Below are 26,588 nucleotides of genomic sequence, written 5' to 3'. Positions count from 1 at the left end.
ACGAGGACACTTCTTTGAATACAGATCGCACAATTTTAATAGAATAGTTGGAACCGCGACCCTGATGTTTATAGAGGAAATGATCCAAAATGGTCTTCAATTTAGGTCAACATCCCTGTGCAATTTCTGGACATGTGACCTTTATCAAAGTTCTCCATTATTGCATCGTTTGCAAACTTCAAGAAATTATTAATGTTAACCAATGGCAGGATTTAGAAGGAGCGAGTTTTATTTAAAGCAACTCTTTGTAGAATCATCTAGAATAGAAATTTGCGCTAAATATAGCAGCAATTCCGACAATTTTCCTTGTAAAAACAACAAATTCACTTCAGCTCCTTCAGCTGTGCCGTTAGGTTGTGACCAATGACGATAAAAATGCCTTTGCACACGAGACTTCGTAGGCTTAAGAAAATGGACTGTGCCTCTAATTTTTACCTTCCTGCATGTATTTTTTCCATCAAAGTTACCAACTCCCACTTTGAATATCCATATCTTTTACTGGAGGACCCGAAGAAAGTGAATTAATTAAAGGGATACAATCATTCTATTGCCGAATTCATGAAAAGTTTGCTGTGATGCTCGTGAAAATACGTTACACTGGAGATGAAAAAATATATATATTTTTGGTTTTATAATTCTTTCCTTTATATCGTTTTCGATCACATCAATACGTGTATTATCTAATGAATGATGTTTTCAAAATTTGTATACCATTTTCTGATATAGGCAAGTTTTTAAAATGGCAAAAACGCCACAAGAGAATGCATTCCTTCAGTCTTCGATAAAAATCTTGATATATCAAGTAAGCACTCAAAGGATTGCCCTTGCTTGCCGAATAAAATTCGAAAAAATCAAATTTAACGACAAGGAGACGAGATATGAGTTTTCATACTGAGAAGCTTTATGGGTTTTCACGTATTAATAATCCCAACTGTTACGGATATCAGTAGTATATGTATCTACCAATCATCGATCGGTCAATTCATTCAAATCTTTAATCCGTAAATCGAGAAACAGGCTCTCTACTTATAATTGTTAACACATAGTATACGTATACGTTATTTCTCGTGTTTTCTTTCCATGAATATCATGCGGTTTTTTCAATGGCAAATACTACGTACACGTACTCTACTACATTTGGACGTCGACTACTAAATTTCACACAGCCAAACAAAAATCCTTCCTTCACTACTTTCTACATACACGACTAAATCCTACACACACTCACTTCCAATAATATTCAAAAATATACAAAGTTTCTCCACATCCAATTAACAGGAATAGTAAATCATTATCTGGATTGATTCATTTGTACTCAAAAAACGACTGCACTATACATATTTAGATTTTTAGTTTTTATCAAATTTCAACCTAATTATTTCGATGATTATTATACCAAAATTACTCACTCTATTCATTCAATACTTATTATTTCACTGGTATATACCTAGTAATATAGGTGATGCCTGAGTGCCATTCTCTAAAAGTTTACGAATGGAGCATAAATCCCGAATTTGAAACGTGAGGTTGATCTGATTTTAATTGCGTCATTAATTCCAACAATTTTTAAAAGTAAAAAATCGAGTCACACTTATATTTATAAATATATTACGTACGCACATCAACTTATTGATTCATCATGCAAAAAGTATATTTCACTGACGTCCGGACGTGTGACTATTTGATCAGTTTGCTCATCGGTAACCGTATACATTTTTTCACAGCACAAGAGAGGTACCAACCTAACAACTTCGAGTCGTATGTTCTATGTGTACTACTGTTCACCGATATCACTTCACACTCCCCGGAGTGTCCTTTCGCTCTTTGATTCCCATGCACCCGGGCGTCCGGTTACTCAGCGCGGGAACGCCGCGCACAAGTGGGTCACAATTCACGGGAGCACGAGTAGCCGAGACAAAAGACGCAGGGCAGAAAGAGTGAGAGGGAGATGTCTAATCGGATCCGGTTAAATTCGCGCCTCTGACCTTGCCGATACCTGGCACTCCCACACCTCGCACGCATTAGCATTATCTCCGTTTCGCGGAATAAAACGAAACATCCGAGCATCACCTGGCGAATGTACGGGCGCGTATTCCGGGGCGGTGACTGGAGGGAGTCCACGCACGGCGGAGGAATCCGACATCGGAATTCCGCCGGTGATGGAGTGCCGTCGACGCCGGGCGGAGCTTTGGCCACCCGTCGACACACTCCCAAAGGACCTCCGACTCGTCTTTTGTCTGGATTTCGGCAGGAGGATGAGGGGTGGGGGGCCGGGCGACAACCGCTCCTCGCGCGAGTGACGTCCTCGCTCGAGAGGCCGCGAGAAATCGTGTGGGGAAGGTGGTTCCCGCGTTCGGAGCAGGCGAGGAAAATGTGAGGCGAAATTAATTTGAAAAATTATAATCGAAGTATCCCAACAGCTTGTGACCACTTTCGCGTGAGTAAACTGTTATCGCGGGATAATTTTTCTAAGCGAGCGTTTCGAGATACATTGGATTTATTCATTCCACGGATTACAGACACTCATTAGATTTTCTACCCACCCATCTAGATTTAGATGATTGCATGAGATCGTGCAATGCCAAGGGGGAATGTAGGCGCTCTCTAAAGGGGCATGTATACTCCATCTGAATGCTGTCCATCTTATCTAAAAGTGGAATTTTTGAGATACTTTCAGCACTTCCTTATGTGTGTTTCCATATAAATGAGTATTCATTCGCCTTCGGATTTTGTGTTAGACAGTGTGTGTATATATATATATATATATATATATATATATATATATATATATATATATATATATATATATATATATATACATATATATATATATATATATATATATATACACACACACACACACACACACACACACACACACAATATTACAATTATGAGATACCTAGGACAATGCCAAGGAGAAATTTCGGAAACCGCTAAGCGAATTCTAAAAGAAATGATGAGGTCAAAATGTAAAACAGAGTCCACAAACATTTTGAACGTATGTCAGAGACGTACAGAGAAATAAATCTACAGATTATTCACTCCAAACGATAAAGGCGAAAGAGTAACCAGCAGTTTGGAAAAGGCCAACTTTATTAAATGCCTTAAAAAGTATGTCTGGTTGGTAATCACCATCTGCCACACACCATAGCGGGAGCTTGTATGGTACTTATTTATAATGATAATGACCTGATAAAGGTAGGTCTCTGAGAAGTGGGGCAAAAGGGGTTTGATATCGTAAATTGTTTGGGTGAACGCCATTTGCTAATCTTAATCTTAGCCCTAATGATACTGTATGAGTCAATTGGTGTTGATTGTCGTGTGTGCTGATGGGGTGCAATTGGATAGGCAAGGCGTTTTTTATCTCTTCATTCGTTTAAGTTAGAACTTAATACGATGCTTCCCCTACCAATCAATAAGTAATCGCCTAGCCCAAAGTTTAACGATATTTTTTGTATTATTTATAACGACTACTACGAGTATCTTTTCTTCTTTGATTTCTCATTTTTTAGTATAAAAAGCCGAGTGTTGCCGTTGGCACTGTCAATACCATCCTAATTCTGACCTAAAACTTTCGTTCAAATTTATGCGTCATTGATGATTTCATAAACTCTATTATATTTTCCTCTTTTGATACTCCCTCCTCTTTGAACGAGGGATCGCTGGAGCAGGAGTTCTAGAGGCATTTTTATCGCAAACTGAAACGGAGAAGCCATGTAAGGATGTGATTTTTACGGAGTCCCGGTCGTTTTCCTTCCACCTAATATGGGAAGGGTTTCGTGTGTAAAGGACTGGAATGAAGGCGGCCGCCACCTCCACCAAATGCGACCTTTTCATCAAGTCGCTACGCTTCCCACCCTTCCCCATCCCCCCCATCGTGCGTCGACACCCCCTCCTGCTATGTCCATCGGCTCCGCAAAAGGGAAGGAAGGGCCGTAATTCGCAATAAAAAGTTTCATCTTCTCCGATGAAGTAGGCTAGGTAAAATCGAGCACGGTAGAATGAAATAACAGCAGCAGTAGCAGAGTGGGTAAAAAATTGTAAACATATAAGTTCACGTCGAATGTTCAACTCATAAACTACAAAACGATGAAGTTCTAAATAGTTCGGCATAGGATAACTAAGAATGGAAAATACGCCGACGCATGATGGATGGTAATAGAAGGTGGGAAGAGAGAGAAATGGAAGGATTCGGAGAAAAAATGTTCTGATTGATAACTACTGATAATTAAAACTATCTAAATGCCACTCTTTTACCGTTGAAATGATATTAATAGAACATGGGAAAAGAGTCAAAGCCATAAAGCCATATCTATGACTTCCATTATTATATACCTTTTTTAAGCTCCCTTTTGTATGAGATCGATCAACGGAATAAAAGGTATTTCTAAGGAAAATGTGCACACATTACCATGAGATAGAAATCCGTCGTCGTCAAGTATGGAGCATTGGGATGTGCAGGTCCATGAATACAGTCCTATTTCTAACGGTTTATTTCTAAACAATGGATACATTGGCGATGCATTTGCTCGCATTAAAGAGAAGACATCACATTATATCCTTGCGATGTATTTTAGTGGCGAACAGTAAGAAGAGATCAAGATCCGTGGAAGATCTTATGAATAACACGAAACAATTTTTGGTCGGCAGTATCAACTTTTACATTTCACAATGCATTTTTCCCATTACGCATGTTACCTTAAGAATTAGTTCAAATTTACATTCTGCTTCGGCTCAGCAGCGAATAATTAATAGCTGGCCACGATTTCTCTCACTCTATAGAAGATATTTATTATATTCTCCCTTCTAAGGAGGTTTGTACTTAGTGAGCGCACTGGGGTAATTCAAAGTTTACTATGAACACTTTCATCTGAACATACACTAAACTAGGAGATATTTTACTAACATTCATGCTATACTCGATGTCATTATAGCATTTCCATGTGATTTGGCTGTTAATCTACTGGTCGGGCAATTCACTCATCTGTTTTCTTGTAGGTCACATGTTACATGTATGGCACATTCATTCGCTATCACCATAGCTGAAAATATCCCCACGAGTAGGTTAACGACACCTCCGAGGCAAAAGAATACCACATTAATATCTTTTTCCTCTTTGTTTGTCCTCCATGTTTGTTGATGAGCTCACTCGTTAATAATCTGGAGACAAAATACTGGAATAAACAAAATCATCAACGACTCAACTGAACTGGTCATTTTTTATGCATGATCATTGCCTCTCTCAAATGTTTACCAAACTATGAAATCTGTAATCTCCTATCCGCATTCACTTTTATTTTTATCAATTGCAGGCCAAAGGTCATCCTGCCTCTTTCCTTTCGTAATACATCGACTTGAAAAATATTTACAAAACGTTCAAATTTTAAGTTGACCAATAATGTCGGTCGAGTTCAAATCGGCTTGCGGTCAATGTTGAGGGTCATACTTTGATAGTGAAGATAACTGTGCTCATCGAAGGCTTTATCTCGAAAATACTACCAAATCCAAACTGTGATTATCACATAGCACCGAAAATGTTTTTTAAAAAAGAAATTGAAAAAGCATATTATTTTGTATTAACGTATTGAACTACTGACGAGTAAAGATTACTTAAAGCGAGATATTGTGTTCTCGTATTGAATTTCTAATGTTAGCCCAATAGCAAATGGAATACGTTAAAACTTTTTTTGTAAGTTTTGTTTTTTTACCAAGAAGATGGCACCGTCTTTGATTATGATTCTTAGAGGAATTGCCAATATATTTATATTATAGAAGCAAATAATTTCTTGCATGTTAACTGCATTACTCTGAACTATATTAAAATATTTAAAGTTAAAAATCAAAGGAGGTAACGTGAAATCACTCAAATTAAGAAAATTCAATTTAAAAAAGCATGAAGTTTTGACATTCCTTAGCTCTAAACTGTAAAAAATAAAATTACCCAATGAAGATAAATCATTCTCGACATTGAGATTAAAGCAGGATTTCAGTATTTTATTTTTGATAAAAATTAGTATTAAGATACTGCTCGAAGTCTACATGAAGATAAGGATTTTAATTCAGGTAGGTAACTGCCTATTTACTAAATACGAGTATATACGTTTTTGGAGTTGTTGATATTAAAAAAATACATGCTAAAATCAAAGTGTCCACAAGGTCTTTTAAACAAGGACATTGGACATTTCGAGACATTAAACTTTAGAGACTCATGTGTTCCGCTAGTTAATGGAAGAAAATTAGGACGCAGGAAAACGCTAACGCGTCCTCCATTTACTACATAATGCCCCCGGCAATAATAAGCGCGTCGTAAATGAAGAACACACGATCATTGACATCCGCCAGACTTCCTCTCACCGGCATATCCCCGGGGGAGAAAAAAAACACCACTTAGTATTCAAACAATTTTCTTCCGATAATGTAAAGGGACACAAGCGATGTAAAAGTATTAAGCATGAAATCCATTTTTGTTCATTCAAGTTAATACTGTTTAGAAAAAAAATTTAATTCCTTGAGATTTTCATAAAATTAAATTATTTGTGAAATATTTTCCAGAAAGGCCATATTTTTTTAGGTCGAGAGAAAATCTCCCGACCCGTGTATGATCACGAAAGATGGATACATCCTCTTTAAACAAAGTTTAAGGATTACCTGCTATATAGTTATTAGTAGGGGTCTACAGGCTTAGGTTAAGTTTTTATAGACCCTAGCCCTACACACTACTGTATTCCATCACGAAAAATATCCAATAAAATGCATTACCACAACTCATATTTTGCTCTGCATACCTTCCACCTCTTAATTCCATCCAAAATGCCAATTATTTCCCTCCCTGTACATCTCGTCCCCAGCATTCTCACCTCTTTTACTGTCCTCAGCATCCATTTGTTCTGACTTCTTAAAATTTTTCCTAATAGGCGTATCTCATCGTCTATCATGCCTAGAAAATTCCTCCTTTGTTTTCCTTTCCGTTCATTTTATGTTCTCCATTCTTCTCAACAACATCACAAGATTCTACAATCTACACTTATCTTTTTGCCCCAACGACGGCACTTTCATTTTTTTAAATAAAAAAATATATGAAATTTTCATGTCTATATAATCGCTACCTGTGGAGAAATGAAAACAGACGATTTACAGAAAAATAACCGTAAGAAAGAATCAACATCAGGCCGAATATTTTTTAATTCAAAGCTATGGCTTTAAACATGGTAATAATTGCCACTGTGATTATGCTATAATTTATCATATGATTTAGTACATGGAGTACTAATTAGCCAGGTCCCCCCCCTGACTGTTCAGGGGATAATCTGATATCTCTAATGTCTAGAAAAGGTATTATAAGCACCCACCAAAATTTTCTACCCATTATAAAAATATTCACGAATAACTTTTTAGCTTTGATCTGCGTTATTCCACAAGGAATGGTAATTTTAAAAGCAGAATCGTCCAGGCATTTCTATTTTGGTTACACATGATGTGGAAAACCTTATACCTTTAATCGTTACCAACCGTGTACTTTCATTCTCCCAGTCCAATAACTTGTGGCGCTTACCACCACGCTCTACTGCATAAAACGCCTTGACTCGTGAGGATTCGCAGTAAGGAAAAGATCAGAAACCACTGTCCTGAATACTAAGAGCACAAAAAAAGCTACCGACACGGCACGCTTCCCCTTACCACAAAAAAGGCCACAGTCAATGCGATTCTCCGAACACGCATTGAGTTTGACGTAAAAGTTCGACCCGATGAACAATGTGTGGCTTCTGGCGGAAGGAGGCGCTGGTAAGGTATAAACGCATCGGTCGCATCTTCGTGCAAAGTGAGATGACGTCATCGCACTCCTCACCCGGAGCGCGCGCGCGCGCCACGGCAGAACGAACGCTTCCTCCACGGAGCGAGAGCGGCTTCCCTTCCGCTCCCTCCTCCGCCGCAAACCCCGCGCCCGGCGGAACTTCGGCCCACTCTCGGTAACCACGGCGCTCTCCCCTTTCCGGCACACATCCACGACGCGAAAGGGTGGGGAATTAAGAGATAAGAGGTATTATGCAGAAAATCCATTCGGATGTTTACTTTAACGTCTCACCTAGGCTTCGGTACGTTCGAGTGTTCCACTTTGCTCATTACGGGTAGGGTGGCCCTCCCTCCGGCTAATTTTGGGTATTTGAATCAGTTGCGATGAGGACGGGAGGTAAACACCGTAGACACACATTGAGGGGGTGGGGGCGCGTGTGAAACCTTAATTTTTGCTCATCCCGGAATCGATATTGAATCTGCGTTAAATATTTCTATTCCGCGAGACGCTTGCATAATTTATTCCAGTATGTCAGAAGGTTCGAGTGCGGGCTGAGTTGAAGGGATTGCCGAGAATTATCTGGCCAGCAGGTGGGCAAAACAGTCAAAATGACTGGACTGAAATCATCGGGTACCCATCATGAATACGAAACCTTGCCACGACAAAAATTGACACATTTAACCCTTATAGTTTAATATTATCTCAAATAGATGGCTGAACCAGTAACAGCCCCCGTCTAAATATCAAATGAAATAACCGAAACGGACTAAGTACGACGGTAATATTTTTCTTCCAATCAAATTAAGGCATTTCAACGTATGATTTATTTATTTATATATACCCTGCAAGACACCGCCAGGTTGTGTGCATAAAATTTAACGAATTAAGAACTTGGGAAAATTTAAATTGACTCTCAACAAATAATAACAAATCCGTCATTCATTTCCTTGGAAATGGCAACCGTCTCGGAAACTCATGAAAAATTTTTTGCTGGTGGCATGAGACGAATCAAGGGGAAAAAGTAGATAATGTCGAACGTTACGGATGAATCCTCTCCTAGGCAATACTCAGCCCGACTACTTTTATACCGGTAAGAACTTGATTCATCTTAGGTTGTGCTACCACATCTAAGGCACCGATGTCACAAACGACCGGAAATCGGAATTTACACGCTCCAGAGTCTCTGCAAGTTCAGTGTATCACATTCTAAATTAAAAACAACAATTCTGTGCTATTAATGTGAGTATTTCTACGACGAGTCGGTGAGGTAAAAAACGCCAGATTTGGTAAAATTAGTACACAAAGAAAGGAAATATTTGCGTAAAATTATTACATAAATAATTACACACAATTGTAAAATATCGATATGGTTCCCGAGAGCGCCTCCTTATCAATTTGTACGATACAAAACGAAACATTGAATTTTCATTTTACTTTCGGGAGGTCTGGATTGGAGCGTTTGTTAATCAATTGGCTTCCTACGTTGGTGGTCTTCGTCCTGAAATCTTGACAGCGGCGGATTTAGCTGCTGCTTTCTTATCTCCACAAGAGAACCGCTGAATGCAAATGCAAGCCAACACTCGGCCGGATAGATAGAGCGTCAAATGCTGCAAACCCCTCGACGCCTTTCCTTGCGAGTAGGTTGAGATTGACACCGGGTACTCCCCAACACTCTTAACCAGCCCTGAAATCGTACATTCCCGAAACTAGGCGCTTTTCCCTGATGGCTTTTATGACTACCTATTTACTTGTTTCATTAATTTAATTTTTTTCGAGATTTCTTTTAGTTCTTACAGCAAGAAGCACGGCTCAAAGACGCGTGAATTAAATTTGGTAAATTGGAATGAGGGTTGTCCATCATTAACACCGACTAGGGAAAAAGGTGGCGACGGCGAAACAATCCTTTCGAGGTGGGAACACATCAACAAGAAGCCAAAGGGGAAATTAGATCGCTGCATAAAGAATGTCAACTAGAAAATAAAAGATTATTATTCTCATTAGACAAGTTCCAACTTTTTAATAATGTTTAATTTCATCCCCCTATTCATTACATTCGACATTTGAGGATATTTTAAGAGGCATGCACATGATTCGCTCCGCATTAAGTTTCTTATCTTAGATAAAGCATTACGAAAACAATGACGGAGGGACGGTTAAGGACTTACAGAATGTCTTCTTGGTAACATTCTAAACCCAAAGGCTGTGAGCTGAAGACCTGAGAGCAGCATGGATGTATTTACATTACGATGGGTCGACCTGTGGCAAAAATATATAAAAGAGCCAAACACAGGATTTCCGGGAACAGACCACCAGCAGCGTCCGAGGGATTTGTGTTTGTGCGAATCACGAACGCCTTATAAATAGATTCAGTTATGTTATGAAGTATCAAAATTCTATTACTCTCATTATATTTTTAAGAAGATATATATATATATATATATATATATATATATATATAGTATATATATATAGTATATATATATATATATATATATATATATGCTTTCGTAGACGTAACACGGAAGTGCCGAATAGTACAATACACAGTAACACACAATATAGAAACACAAAAAAGGAAGACGGATTGTTTCCGTCGAAATATCAAGAAATAACGTGTGAGTGTTCTTCTTTTTTGTGTTTCTATATTGTGTGTTACTGTGTATTGTACTATATATATATATATATATATATATATATATATATATATATATATATATATATATATATATCTTCGAAATGGAACGCTCTTCGGCGACGCACAAAGATATAAAAACACGATGTAGATTTTTAAACCATATAGACACAAAGAAAGGGCACTCACAATATGTGAGTGTCCTTTCTTTGTCTCTCTATGGTTTAAAAATCGACATCTGTGTTTATACATATATATATATATATATATATATATATATATATATATATATATATATATATATATATATATATATATATATATACACATACATACATAGACATACACAGGGTGTGGCAATATAACTTCCTGTTTTCAAACGCAAAACGATTTCAAAAAAGGACGTTATGTTGCCGCACCCCGTATATATATGTGCATAGATCTAAGGAAAATGGATAGGAACACACAAAATGTGTTATACTCGATTCCGCCTTCCCCATCTATCCTGTGTTCGTTTCTTATTTGTATCCCTATCCCTTTATCCTGATATATATTTCCATGTGAATGTATAATCGCTCGCCATATGGCCACTTTTGGATTTGAATGTAACAATTGATCACTTAGGTCCTGAAAATCTCTCGGTACATGAGTTCTTCAACGATAGTCGACCTACTTTCCTCCTTGGGTGAGTCAAAAAAATGGCACACAGATGGAAACCGGGTTCTAGTTATTGCTTTCTTCAACCAAGTTTCGTTTTCACCATTCCAGATATGACCTGAGGAAGTAAGTACAGCCGACGCTTTCTGCATCGATGGCTATGGAATTAGGCGTTAAAAGATTCAATTCACGAATTAAAAGTGGGCAGACAGCGGACGAAACGAACCCCAAGAAAAGAGTACTCGTCGCCGCACATCGACACCGTTACTGTGACTCAATAGCATATACATATGAGAGGTTGCAAATTCAGGAATCTATAACCCACTTTTAAAAGCATGCTCGGCGGAAGTTCCACTGTCTCCCGGCGAGTCTAGCGTGCCGCTAGACTGGCGAAACTGACACCTGGGTCACGTACTGGAGGCGGAGCGGAGGTCGTTTATTATTGGGTTGGTGGAGAGAGATCCCCCTTTCATCAGCAGAAGCGAGAGACAATGCGAGGACGGAATAGCTTCGTTGGGGGTCAGGCGTTGTGTGGCCAACGATTCATCAACCTTGCGGATAAACAAACAAATTTTCGCAGAGTCCAACGGCTTGCAAAAAATTACTCTAGTCCAAACATCTAAGTAAGCTTTCTGCACCCCTTGCCGACAACACTCTCCCTCGGGATAAATAAATATTCTGATACGAGACTTAATTAAAGTTTTCAAGGCATCCGAAGTGGCTGAAGGACGAAATAGTTTACAAACTTTAACCCTAACGCCGCGGCTTTCGGTCGGTCGATCTAAACTCGACGGGAGTCATGCGGGATCGTAGGCCTCAACTCACTGACTCACGCCCACCACCTCTCTCACTCGAAAGTTACCGGTTGAGTGAGTGAGTCGACCAAGTTTAGAAATAAATTTCCTTGGTGGCAACGCACGTAACAGCCCAAAATCGACGGCTGGTATCCTATCAATTTTACTATGCTATAATTTCCACTGATTTCACTTTTACAAATTTTAAAAATAAAATAAATAGGGGGGTTAATGGAAAAGGGGCAATATTTGTTTTAAAAAAGACCAAACGGTCATTTGCAAAAAAAATGTTCTTCTATAAACGTATTGAAAGTTGAGATTATTCTGAGGTAAATTCCCCACTTGAGAAGGCAGCAATATTACAATTTTGGAAGAGATAATTCAGGTAATACGAAATAAAACTGGGACGTTTAAAAACTGCTGAGAGTTCTTGGGCATGATTGAACAATACATATTTTTATCTAACCAATATATACATGAACTACCGAGGATTAAAAATATGCTAAAAAGCACGGCTTGATAAACTTCAATTACTTTTCCTTCGAATTCATGACTAGAACGATAATTTCACCCAAGACTGCCTAAATTGTCGCTTCTTAACCTAATCATTTTAATCATTATTGACGAGAAATAAATGCTGAAAATCTGAAATACATGTACTAAGATTATGCACAAACGGATTTATATATTAATTTCATTAGGACAAGTTTTGTATTTTGTAATATGGCTTCCACGGCGCAGACCAACAGGATTAAACTTCAAGAGCAAAAGGATTAGATTTCTATCCCATTCACACATGCCATGGAGTAACCCCAACAAAAAGACGTTTGTTGAGAGCGACGCAAAGGAACGACAAAAACTCTTGCGGTTTCGCCATTAAGCTTCGAATCTCCTTAATGATAAGAAGAGAGAAGCCAGTGTAGAAAAGGCTGAGGCACGAGTTAGAAAAATCCTCACTGCAACTGAACACATGGCTGTAGAAATAATTCACCTGCCTTTCAAGCAATGACACCGTCAGGGGTACAGAAAATGAGGGACATGGAGGAACGGCTCCTGGGCCCTGACCCATGCTGCCGGCCCTAATCCCACTACCACCCTCTGACCGATCACCTGCGGAGAACTTCGAAAGCCATAGGGGGTCTAATAGGGAGCATGAACTTAACTCTGTCCGAAAAATCCTCATTGTGAGCGGCAACGCCGGTAGTCCCGTAATGGCAAAAATCGCACACAAAGAAACTACGCGAAGAACTACACGAGGGCAGAGAGGGGGGGGGGGAGGGAGGGAAATAGGCTTTCACACTCACTTCCTCTTCCAAGCTTTTCAAGTCCATGGTGCGGTGCACAGCCGTCGTCGGAGTCCGGGGTCAAACTGGAGGAATGTCCCGCCGGGAGATGAAAGCTCCGACGCATGCGTGATCGGGTCCTTTCCTCGCTCGACAGTCACTCACTCTCCTCTACAGCTCGCAACCCAACCTCTCTCCGGAGCGATCTCCTCCCACCTCGTCCCCTCCCTCTCCAAGACCTCCTCCTTCCCCTCCGGGGACTTTCGTGAACCGCCGCGAGTGTAAGCGAAGTCACACGGGACTTTGGCGGAGGCACATCCCCTTCCCCTCCGTACGTCACTAACACACTGTAGACATTGTCAGCACGCTCCTCCCGCCGCCTCCTTACGCTCCGCTCCCTGCGCCGCGGTTCATACTCATTTCTACGCCGTGTGTGCACACAAAGTCGCGCCCCTTACCAACCCTACCCCTAGGGGGGGGGGGGCAGGATACCCTCAACAGTCGTCAAATGCATTTCGTGTACGCACGCGTTGCTCACTTCGCCATTCCCCACCCAATTTTGCATACGACCGTGCATTAAATGCATCCGCGCCAGCCTATGGGGTATAGCGTGGCTCTCTAATTGATTAATATCCAAGGCCTTCCTTTTTCGCACCCTCGACCCAATGCCACACTTGGTCGCAAATTTTCGTTCGCCCCCTCCCGCCATGTTATGCACATTTTCAATCCACCTTTAAAATGTATCAATGAAATGCTGGAATGACAAAGTTGTTTTTTTTAACAATGAAGTCAAATTTTTGATGACCCAAAATATACATTTAAAAGAAATCAGTTTTCGTAACAATGTATCATCTTAAGGTGAGTGTTTAATGGTAATAGGTCTATGAACGACAGTTTGGTGAACCGCAACAGTGTGTATACATGGTGGCAATAAGTAGCAAAATAGAAGGTGAGGTGAAAATAACTAACTATATAAAATGAAAGGTTAAATTACAGGCTAGTTAAATTAGAGATCTCTTGCATAAATTGGAAGGACGTCTCTTTTGCAGGGATGATTATAATGTATTTTACCCCCATCGTACTGCGGTAGGAGAGATCATGTTATCAAAATTAGAAAGGGATCAAGTGTAGAACAGATAGATTTAAGATGCCATTTTTTCCACGAACGAAAAGAGATCAGAAAAGCATTATTCGACCGCAATAGGGTCATATTCGGGTAAATATTTGTCTGGTGTGTATTCACCCCCCGCCACACACCCTAGCCGTAGCTTGCAGGGTACTAAAATAAAATAAATAAAAGAACTACGGCGTAAAAATTAAATTTGAACCGAATGATTTTCAATTAGCTAAGGCCTTCTAAAACGTCCGGCCAAAGGATTTCATTTTATTCCACTACTTCTGAGTATCCGGCTTTAAATTTTGAAAGATTTCCGAGTTATGACAAAGCTAATTAGATACCATTATAATTTATGGATACATGTATAAAAGCAATAGTAATGCCCCCTGCCAAACACCCTACTGGTGGCTTGCTGGGTATAAATAAATAAATAAATAAATGTAATAATGGTAGAAATGTACTGAATTTCTTACTTGCTGCAACATCTAAGGCCGCATCGGGCCGTAGACCCATCGAGAATTTCAGTTATATTGCGACACAACGCGCATCCTCATAGCGATTCGACCCACGACCTCCACATTCACCGGCGATCGCATTACCCAGCGGAGTCTAGAAACAGGGTCGGCAGATATTAATAAAAATAAGACGGAAGATTTTTTTAGTGGAGCTCAGTATTCACTACCGAGCGGCCGTTTTCCTTAGTCGGTCATCCGTGAAGTCGTTAAAGTAACAGAGACTTTCTGGATCAAAAACTTATTTTTCCTCTACCTCGTCTACTCGCATGTCTGTCTTTATTTATGTGCTTGCATAAAATCTTTTTGGAACTAACTAAAATTCGAAAAAAAATGGATTCAAGAACTGCAGAATGTAGCCTTATATAGGGAACTTTAAAACAGTCATCAGGATGTTCATTATAGTACGGTATTTAATATTAAAAAAAGTTAGAATTTGGTACGGTAACACCCAATGACGACTCTCAACCCTCTCTCCCACTTAAATTTTCTTTACTGACGATTCCCGAATGCCTCGTTTCTCTACAATCACACCAATGACGGCAAGATGAAAACTTTTATTTCATCCAGCAACATCAGATATACTCACTACATGACCATAGTGTGAAGATAAAAGCTTCAGAGTAATGATAACGTGATTTGGATGAAAGAATTCACTAATTAAAGCGTTCTCTGCATGATAGATGAGCTAATTAAATGAAGAAAAAATCTGATGGAAAGATAAAATGATATGCGATATAAAATGGGAAATTATACATCGCCAATTATGTAGCAGAGAGATACGGAATAAGGAAAAAGCATTTAAAAAATTATAATGAATATATACTAATAATAGATGTAATTTCGCCGGGATACAACGAACACAGATACAGGTATGTATGATCAGAAGCATAGTCTACGGAAAGTATTATATTCTTCGTGAAGTTGGCAATAATGGAAAAGGGCGTTGACGTAATGGATGGCGTTGAAGCACTCTTATCATCAAATCGGTTTCTATGTGCAAGAAAAAAAAAGTCGTTGTAGCAAGGAATCGTTCTCATCACTTCATTTAGAATATAAAGCTGGTACTTGGGATCCTCATGAAGTGGGATTAATTACCGAATTGAATCGTGCGCAGCGTAGAGGAGCTAGATTTGCTACACGTTTTTATGAAAAACTGGGTAGCATATAGAAGTTATTAGCAAGCCTAGGATGTGGACCACTCACGGAGCTAATGCTAAATTGTATTAAGTTAGACCAAATTAAATTAAATCTGTTGCATAAATGATAAGGATATCTTTTTAGCAATGACATTGAAAATGTGGTATTAGTCCCATCGTTTTAAGGTAGAAGAGTTCATGTTGATAAAATTCGAGAGATTAAGTGCAGAGCAGATAGATTTAAGGTATCAGTTTTCGCACGAGTGATAATGGATCTGAATAAAATAATGTTTGTCCGCTAGGAGGGATCGGTGTTTTGGGTCAAGGGTAGTCTTCTGTGTAACCACCCCCTGCCACACACTGTAGAGGTGGCTCGCACGGTACTGAATAAAACTAAAACTGAATTCCCTTGAACAACGGAAACTGGGGCGAAGCGATCGACTTTCGCGTCTCACTTTAACCGTGCATGCGCAAGAAATGCAGATATTATATCACCCTTTTTTCTGGATAATACAGTGCCATTCATTAGAGGCGTCCTTTGTTGAACGATCGCTACGAGTTGCGTACAAAAATTTTTCGCCAATTTTTTTCCGAGTGCACCATATTTGTTCAATATTGAATTATTTATTTTTTTATTGAAATATACCCTGCAAGCCACCGCTAGGATGTGTGACAGGGGTGAATACACACCAGAATAATTTTACCCGAACATGACCGTACCGCGATCGAACAATATTATTCTGATCCCTTATAGTTCGTGGAAAAAATTACATCTTAAATCTATCTGTTCTACGCTTAATCTCTTTAACTTTATTCACATGATCTCTCCTACGGTAGTACTATGGGGGTGATTATACATTTTCAACCTCACTGCTAAAGAGACATCCTTCCAATATATGCAAGAGATTTAATCTGTAATTTAATCTTCGCTCCGTGAGTGATTCCCAGACTAGCTGGTCTAATATTTTGGATACGCTACTTAGTTTATCATAATAATGTTTTACAAATCTAGCTCATATACGCTGCACGCGATCCAATTCGGCAATTAATCCAACTTCGCGAGAATCCCATATGTGGTACTTTCAGCGTATTCTAAATGAGGCCTAAAAAACGACAGATGACATTTCTCTTTGATATTTTCATTACATATACCTAGTACTCTTCTAACAAATCCTATTCTTTTGTTATCTTGTGCACATATTCCCCCTGTGTGTTTTACCCAAGAGAGATGATCGTGAATGAGGGTAACGCTTAGGTATTTCATTGAGCTAAGGATTCCATTTCAGCGTTTCTAAGGCAGTAGGCGTTCGAGAGGGAATTACTCTTTTTCCGAAAATCTATAACTATGCACTGTTTTATATTTAATTCTAGTTTCCAAGTGTCGCACCATCGTTGTATAGCATTAAAGTCACCGATAAAGCTGCTCTGTCCTCAGGATCACGCATTTCACGGTAAACCACTGCATTGTCGGCAAATAAATGTTTCTTAGTAGTGACTACGGAGTCAATGTCGTTAGCGTCAAGTAGGAATAAAAGAAGTCCGATGGCACTTCCCTGGGGAACACCTGAAGCAACTTCTACTACATTTAAGCTAACTCCATCTACTCTTTGAACCCGACCATTCAAAAAGTCCAACCCCGGATATTTTTATCTATGCCATATGATTATAGTTTTGGGAGTAGTTTACTATGAGGTACTTTGCAGAAGGCTTTCTTAAAAGCTAGAAAAATTGCGTCGATTGTAACAATGCATTGGTTGTAATCTCAGACAAATCAAAGATATCATTGTGGCGCTCTTTATGTAGATTCCATTACGTTAACGCACCCCTCTTACTTCACCATCCAATTCCTTGCTTCTTTGCATGCCGCTACCTGACAGAGTGGCAGTGCATGGTTTTGCGTGGGATAGTGCCGCAAAACTTTCTTGATCCGGAAATGTACTTATTTAATTATTTTAGTGCCCTGCGAGCCACCGCTAGGGTGTGTGTCAGGGGGTGAATACACACCAGAATAATTTTACCCTAACATGACCCTACCGCGGTCGACCAATATTATTATGATCCTCTATCGTTCGTGGCAAAGACAAATAAAAGTAAATTAAGTCAATTGATTGAATTAAAATCCGACGTCTCTATGCTTTTTTCTGTTGGAAAAAAAGTATTACCCACTTCCTTAATAATTATCAGACCGACAGTTACGCGAGCAGCCCTTTTTTCTCTATCCCCGATGTGCACACTGCCTACCCCCTTCCCACTCCTTCCACCTGACGGTCACGGTTATCGCGCATCGTAACCTGTGGAGAGACAAGGACGGGCACTCACACCGACGGCCGCGGCACCACACACCCTCGCCTAGCCAGACTTTTCCCACACTCCCCTCACTTCGCCGTCGCCGCCGCTTTTTCTCCTTCCCCCACTCTTCGTAATCTTTCTCCTCCTTCTTTTCTCCCTTCATTCCGGCCCAGAGTGCACCGACCATGCTCCCATCTTTTTCATAAATTCCGGGTTGTGGGAATTTACCCGGCTCACATTAGAAGGAAATGGGGATTATGGGCGTGTGACCATGGGTGCCAATGCCATCCTACTATCCTTGTCACCGTCCTTGGGGCGTGGGGCGAGTGAAGTAAACAAGCACGACGCCTGCACTGTTGACTTTCCAACTGGCGTCACATTGTGGAGGTGTAATACAAGGGAAAAGTAAGTGGAATAACGATTTTCCCCTTTGGAAATAAGATATTGTAATACTGCAGCACGCGTTTTCACTTTGCAGAGCAGGTGTGAAAACAAGCCGTCCATAAAAAAACGCACGGAAAGTATCTATTAGTATCTGACGAGGCAGATGAACAGAGTTGCATTAAAGTTCTTATTTCCAAACCGGAAAAGTGCTACTTTATAGTGCTGTGTGCCCACAATTTTGTATGGTAAACTGTACGCTTAAGCGGCGGCGCAGCCATCTATCGGCCTCAATTGCTCTCTCCTCCGCGGATAAAAGGTTAGTAAGAGGTATAAACATGAATCTCAAAGTCGAGATATTTCTTCAATCCGTTAATTGATACCACACTCTGATTTAGTGTTCGTCAGTTCAAGGAAGATGTAGGAGTTTTTATGCGTGGTTTCCATTATTTTCTTCCGATAAACAGCAATAAAATGTGTGCTGCGTTAATTGGGACATGAATCTTGAACTTCAACGCAAAAAAATTAATTTATGACTATGGCAAAGCATTTCCTCTGAAAAAAACCAGTATAGAACATGGGAATCTTTTCCTGTGCCCACCGAAGACGATTGTGTTCAATTTTAACTAGTCAGTTTTCACAAGGAAGTAGCGGGAGTGTGAAAAATTAAGTGTTATGTATATTATAATAACGAGTTATGTTATCATAATTACATATGCATACTACGTCGACTCGGGACCAGCATAATTCTTTGAGGGCAGCGGGTTCGTACGCTCGTATGATGAGATCGCGAGGGTATTCACTTTCAGCTTCAGACAACCTGTATGCTGAAGAATAAGGTGAGTCATTCGAAACGTACATGATTCAGATGGCAAAGGTTAAGATAACGGAGTGAGAGTTGTGATGGGCATTAGGGTGAGATAGGACTGTTCGTCATCATCTGTACTTATTAATAAATATGATAAGTAAATATTAAGGTGTCATAAGAAGGGTTTGTGATGGAAATAAAAGTGGGAGGCGACTCAGTTAAATTTTGCTGATGATTTCCGCTTTGGAAACATAAGCAGCGAAGAGATTGCGGTAAGTTCTTTACGGGAACGATACGAGAGGAATGAGATGAGGATTAGTCACCAGAAAAAGTGTGTAGTTACATTCCCGAATTGAAGGAAAGCTAAATTGAACGTCAAAGAGGGTAGGAATAAACAAGAGCCGGTGCAGGAGTTCATGTATTTGGTCAGTATTTTACAGGAAAATGGACGCAGAGTGGGGAAATCAGAGAAGAATTACGCTGGTGAAGGAAGCGTTCATAAGAATAAGATAATTAATAACAGATACGCGAAGTAAGATGCCAGGAATAGATTAGTGAGACCTTAAATGGAGCATGGTGCTGTGTGGAACTGAACCCTAGTCTCTGAGGCAAGATGATGAGCGTGAATAGTGAGGTTTTGAGGTGAAGAATTAATAAAATAAGTTGAATAGAGAAGAAGTCAATCACTAAAGTTTTAAATATGATGGGCAAGGAGAGGAAGGGGCTGGGGGAAATTCGAAAAAGACACATAAAGTAATTGGAGGAAATATATGGAAGATGTGAGATTTCGAAGGCCATGAAGGGAGAATATCGGGTAAACGGGATTGAAGAAGAAAGAGATTACTCTTCCTCCTTCCTCCCCTCCTATGTGAATTAGTTTACGTGAATGTAATGTAAATAAAAACTTAGAAGAACTTAACTTTCGATGTTGCATATCAAGTTTTAACCCCTGCCACACAACCTAACGGTGGCTTAAAAGGTACCATGTAGAATAGAATAGAAAGAAATATTTTTAGATATCACGCAGTAAGGCGGCAGTGACGAGGGAATGAAGAAAGAAATAACGTAGAGTAAGCAATAGGAAATCCTCACACATGGAAGATAATAGCCATTGGGGGCCGTCCAAAACACTGCATTTATTCTTTAAAATACCTGGAATGAAAGAAACCTGTCCGACAGAAGAAGCATTCAATTTTAAACACGCTTCCTTAACATTCTAGACCCCGGGAGCGCATCTCGTGCGCATTATACTTCAATGATTTTGATAGGACACCCATGTGTTTGCATCGGATGCTTTGTATTTTCATCGCGCTTTCCACTTTAATTCTTTTACAAATTTACTGCATGGTTAAGGGAAGTTGGCAATTCACAGAAGCAACCAAATGCAGTTCACGTGCAGTCACGAAGGCAGACGAATTTCTTCTCGTTTCACGCGCGACCCTGCAAGTCGTGTCTCTCGCTCGTGCATTCCACGTTTCTCCCTTCCCTCCTCCTCCCTTCCTCTCCCCCCTCTCCGACTTCCTCAGTTCTTATCTCTGCGCCCCCGCCTCCCCCCCTCCCTCGCAACCCAGAGTCCTCGGCGTCACTCCCCCGTGCCCTAAAAGCCTTCTCCAAACTCACTTCGCTTCAGGCGACTGCACGCCACATCAATCAATCGATCGCGAGCGTTCCTTTCGATTAAGGCGACTTTATGGCATGCTCCAATTTTCCTTGCAGCATTTTAACAGCAACAAGTGCTCTGGAAGTGAGTAGACGCATACCTATTGACTTTTGAGGCATTCTTAATCGGATGACGATTTCCACTGAGTGGCCATATTCCGGGTAATCAAACGGAATGAATGGGGACCAACAATCTCTCAGTGACGCAATACAGTTTCAGGAACGGCATTTAAGTGTATATTTTCAGTGGAAACCGTCTATGAACAATTCTGTGAGATTTCACTCATTGCACCTATTTAATTTTATGTGAATTCGTCAGGTAAAAGTATATTTATCAAATTTCATCTATTTTCCGTATCTGTGGAAGTCGAGATTTTAATCTTCCTAATGTTAGACACATTAAGAACTCCTCTTAGCAAAGCGTAAGGTATATGATTCCCCTTCCGACTTCAAGAATTCATCTAGCGAGATGAATGAGGACACCTACTCGCTTACCACAGTGGGTACATTTTCATTTCTATCTTGATGTCTTCAATTGTCACAATCACAATTAATGATAATCAGATTTTAAAGCTATTAGAACGTTACTCTCGTAATTATTTGAAATATTTTCAACTTGCACGTGAGAAGTACCACAGTCGCTGTACTTTTTAAAATATACTTATAGCTTCCTTCCGGCACGAAGTTAATGATTAAATAAGCCGTAAGCCTCGTCGACATAAAAATTTAGATAAATTAAACTTTGGAACCCATAGATTTGATATCTTACTGTATCGCAGTAGGGTATTAAAAGAAAATAAAAATCACAGAAAAGGAAGTAATATAACGTATATACTCAAAATGGCAGAACTGACCCTCGGTTGTTGGATTGATTTTTGAAATGAGGTAACCCTATTATGTAATATTGTACGGCATCAGTTAACAAAAGGTGACCATGGATACAGTGCAATTTTTTGTGCTTATATCATAATGCGTTTCCTGCCGATGAAATACTAGCTAAATGAATTCATACAAGACAGTATAAGCTGCCGTAATCATAATACTATCAACTATGAAGCCCCAAAAAAACTTGCTACTGTTTGGGTCTAAGTAAACAGTCTGTTTCTCTCGGTTCCTTTCCTTTTGCGAAAATTGTAAGGAAATATTGCAATATACTTTCGGCGCTAACAGAGAGTTGTTGCTTAGCGCCTATACCCGTATACCGTAGCTACTTCCTGGGCAGGGAGTTGATGTATGGTACGTAGAGCAAAGGGACCCGGTGTGAACATGGTGCGCCATCATATCGGAGGGCAGCATACGGTCGTCAAAGACTAAACCCTATCTCATCTCCCTCGGTCCCTACTCCCCCATCCTCCCGCCCCCAATACCCTTTACGCGACCCACTTGATTTACTGTCGAGCAAAAGAGTTGTACAGATCAAGTGAGATTCCCAGTAATGGCGCCAAGTCGTCAAAGTGCGATATGAGCGCACCGCCGCATATGGAATCGTATCGTCGGAGGCGAAGAAGCGACCCGTTATCGCGAGCCCGAAGAGTGTGGGACCGTGATTCATGCGACGGCCTTATGCGGAGCATTTTATATCCGTCTGCTTCCCTCCGGACGCCTCCTCTCCATCTCTCTCCCGCCCCACCCCCCTCGTCTCAACACCCCTCGCGCCCCCACCCCCCCAATGAGCAATGAATCGAGTCACTTCACTCACTCTTTCGCTGCAAGCGTTCCACTGCGACTTCCATGCATTGCACACGCGGGATCATTCATTCCATTCGGATACTACACACGTGACCCCTGGCTGGTCACTGTGAATCGAGCTGGATTCCCTATTGCTGAAATGGAGGCGTTTTGAGAGAGGAGTAGGACGCAGTGGCGTAATTATTGAAAAGGGAGGAGGAATGGGATCGGGGGGGGGGGGGGTCAATAGGGGAGGAGAGTGAGAGCACAGGAGTCGTGACGACCGAGGCGAGGAAATATAATTTTTGATGGCAGCATCCCCTTTATGTTCATGGCCGCCAGCGGGACGGGGAGATATCAAAGAACACCCGATTCTGGGTGAAGATTTTTTGTTACAAAGTCAAAATCTTACCTCAAAGCTCTCAGATGGGTGTAAGGGGAATGAGGTTATTACTTACAACTACCTTTAGTTTGTGCCACTGAAGAGAGTGCTGTGATTTTGTGCTCTGGCGTGCTTTATAAAATGAAAATGCGTGTGACCAATGGTCTCATCATTGCGTTTTTAGATAAATCAATGCGACAAATACTGAGATTAAGAGGGAATCTATTGTTTGTAGAAATTATGCGGAAGGAAATGAACAACATCTTGACTGGTAGGTTCGAGCAAACAGTGAGATCATGTGATAGTTGAGATTTGACATTATTATGATGTATTGAAGTGAAACCTTTGAAGCGGAAATTAAATTGAGTGCTACTTTTAACAAGGTTGTATAAAAATACTATTGCAAAATTTATGTGAAATTTCTGCTGTAGACTGGAAAAGAATGTTGTCAATCAAGAGTAAGTGCAGAAATGAATTCTTACACTAAGAGGCGTAATAAGATATATTATTGAGAGCAGAATCATGTAACAAGCTCTAAACCAGGGATGCAAGGACATCGCCTGCGGTCAGCATTGTATTTAATTTATACGAAAATAAGCAAGTTTCTACCTATTTATCAAATATCTCCTTAAACCTCTATTTTTCAAGGTTGACGATTATAATTCTTATGAAGCATAAAATTGTCTCCAACTTGCCTTAAAACCAATTTTCGTAAAATATCCCCCCTTCTCCAGCAATTTAAGCAACTTGCGACCTAGGTACTGATATACCTAGGACATACCGCCTAGTGACCGATAAGCCAGGCAAATTGAATTACATGCTTAAAAATTTGATTTGAAAATATCAGCCAACGAGGTTTGCAAAGAAACCAGGACTAAAAATAACGTTATTGTTTGAAATTAGCGAAAAAAGATCATTCTTCAATATATTTACGCAGAACAAGCGCAAACACTGAAAGAAAACCAATCTCAAGAATACCACTTATTACGGTCAACCTGAGTGTAAAAGAATTAACTAACAACAAGAATACAACCTATGACTTCAAGCCTCACCCTTTTTCGAAAGGAAAAAAAATACTCAAAAGTTTCTTCAATTTTATATAATAGGCTGGGTTTCTTCCTAAAAATAACAAATACCTATACATGTTCAGGAATGGAAATTCATGCATCAGACGAAGATTCAAGATTCTAGCGTCTGGGACGGAAATACTCTTTGAGATACTTAAGAGCCAGCTACTGCAATCCTTGGGTTATTTTTAATATCTCAATGGCCTTAAACTTCTAATTGCTGATTCATAAATTTTAGTAAAATCTCGTTGCAGCTATTTTTGATTGCTCGCATAAATACTTGATATGATGATATTTTTGCTGGCAATTGTTTTGAACATTTGACAACGTGATGCTATTTAATTTCATTCGTTAAGCATTGATTAATTTCAAATTAGATGAAATTCCATTAAACATGCGTAGATTGTTTGTGGGGTCATTATGCAACACTAACTAAATTTTCATATCACGAAGGGCGAATGATTATAATAAGGTGGTACGCTGCATTTCACTTCCTCTAAAATTCCTACACAATTTTTCTTCCGATTGCTTAAACGTTTCCTCATTTCTTTTAATTCTTAAAAAAACTGTCGGATTCCCCTGCCGCACTTAGCGAATCCCTTAGTGGTAGACATGAATGTTTTCATTGTGCCTTTGGGCTGTTGGACGAAAACCTAAACACATCTGCTGTTGGTTGATACGTAAAAAGAAGGCCTATCCACAGCTTTTAGTGACCAAGGTGACGTAGCTGATAAGAATATAATGTAAAACACCAACAGAAGAGGAACCTTAAGAGAGGTTCCATTTCTCCATGATTTTTAATTCAGCCAGATTCAGAGTTAAGACTTAATTTTTGCATATTTTTATCCCCGACAATAAGGCAAAAATCTTTTTCATGGTGGAAGACGATTGTCAATGGGAGAGAATATCGCAGACTAATCAGGAATGCCGAAAATGTGTTGCAGCATAGTTACCGTAATATCCGAGCTGAGCCTTCTATGGAATTAAAAACTCACATTATTTCTTTCTCTGTCACTAATAGGGATCGGTAATGACTTTATAATGTGTTGATAATTACTTGAAGGCAATCACAAAGGCTCATGAATATGTTTAGAATTTATTCACGTGATCACATCACCATCCGTTAATGAAAAAACCTTCGTATTCCTGGATTTTCTAGGAGATTATTGGAACACCTGACCCATGAGCCCTTGGAGTCGGTAATAGGCAATGAATTAAATTAATTTAAAATATTATTTCATAACAAATTATGAAATTGCTACGTTATCAAAATTTCATTTCAACTATTACCTTTACACGCTTCCATTCACTGGCGATGCCTTAAATTAAGTTGGGAAGTTGAGCGGTATGCTCCTCACGAAAAGAATTCTTCAAAACGTGAAATAAGAATTAAATAAACGACATTTGTCAAAAGGATCGGCGTGGTACGCGAGCGTATAAGTACTGCCTAGTATGTATTACTACACTTGAATAAGTTTATGTCCACATTCTGTGGCCATTAATGTGCTTATAGTTTGGCATTGCTTTGGTTACAGGCGGCGACATATTTGGCACTCTGAGTTTGTCGCTTAACTTTTTGACGCAGCTGTGTTTTATTTACAAACATTCTCCGAGGAAACTCATTCCGTGAGGACTACCAAGCTTTGTGAAAAGAGGGAGCTCTATAACTTTGCCCTCTAAATCCTCCTCGGCTTCTTCCGCTCGTGGGCTCACATAAAATGGTTTCGGGTGGATAGATGGAGAGCATTCTGGATGGAGAAGCTATATTCGCAATGATAGATCTAATTTATTGGATAACTCAGAGGGGATCGCTAATATCTTGATAATAGCGATCATTATAGCGCTATTATCTAATGTAGCTTGTCAATGGGAGGAAGTTATTCTTCCTGACATAAGAATTGGGCTTAAGTGTGTTAAACAGTTTGAATATTATGCATAATTACCACACAAATGAACAAACTACCTATTAATCGCAGATATGCATGGTAAACAAAACCATTTCTGTATTAAAACCTCAAAGAACAATTCCGTTGAAGAATGAAAACGGAAGAACCTTTTGGTGTTTTACAGAAATGAATACCATTCTATGCTAGTTAAGACTAAACGCTTTTTCAACTTAGCAAGGATTTCGAATCAGTTCGCAGACGTTTTTTCCTTAACATATGACTTCCTTCAATTTTTCATTCCTTTAAGAGGAAAGTGTAAATTGTAAGGACAGTCACAAATTTGACATCATTAGGAAAACAACGCTCATGAAGTGGAGTAAAAAATAGTAGGTTCGAAATAGAATTAGTGAAGAGAGGTTTTTTGGGGGAATCCGAAAAAAGCAGAGAAAGTGGGTGGAGGAAATATTGAAAGGTAGCGGGTTGTCAAAGGCCGAGATTAGAGGGATAACAATGTGTAAG

At 39.7% G+C, this 26,588-nt stretch overlaps 1 protein-coding gene across 1 annotated transcript in view; it reads right to left on the bottom strand.

The window, feature by feature from the left end:
* Positions 1 to 26,588, bottom strand: part of LOC139692210 (serine/arginine repetitive matrix protein 2-like) — a 372,759-nt gene that overhangs the window by 171,531 nt on the left and 174,640 nt on the right. The window lies entirely within an intron of this gene.

Source organism: Hetaerina americana, unplaced genomic scaffold (assembly GCF_022747635.1).
Source record: "Hetaerina americana unplaced genomic scaffold, ioHetAmer1.1.p SCAF_4, whole genome shotgun sequence".
NCBI lineage: Eukaryota > Metazoa > Arthropoda > Insecta > Odonata > Calopterygidae > Hetaerina > Hetaerina americana.
This window is presented reverse-complemented; position numbering and strand designations above follow the sequence as displayed.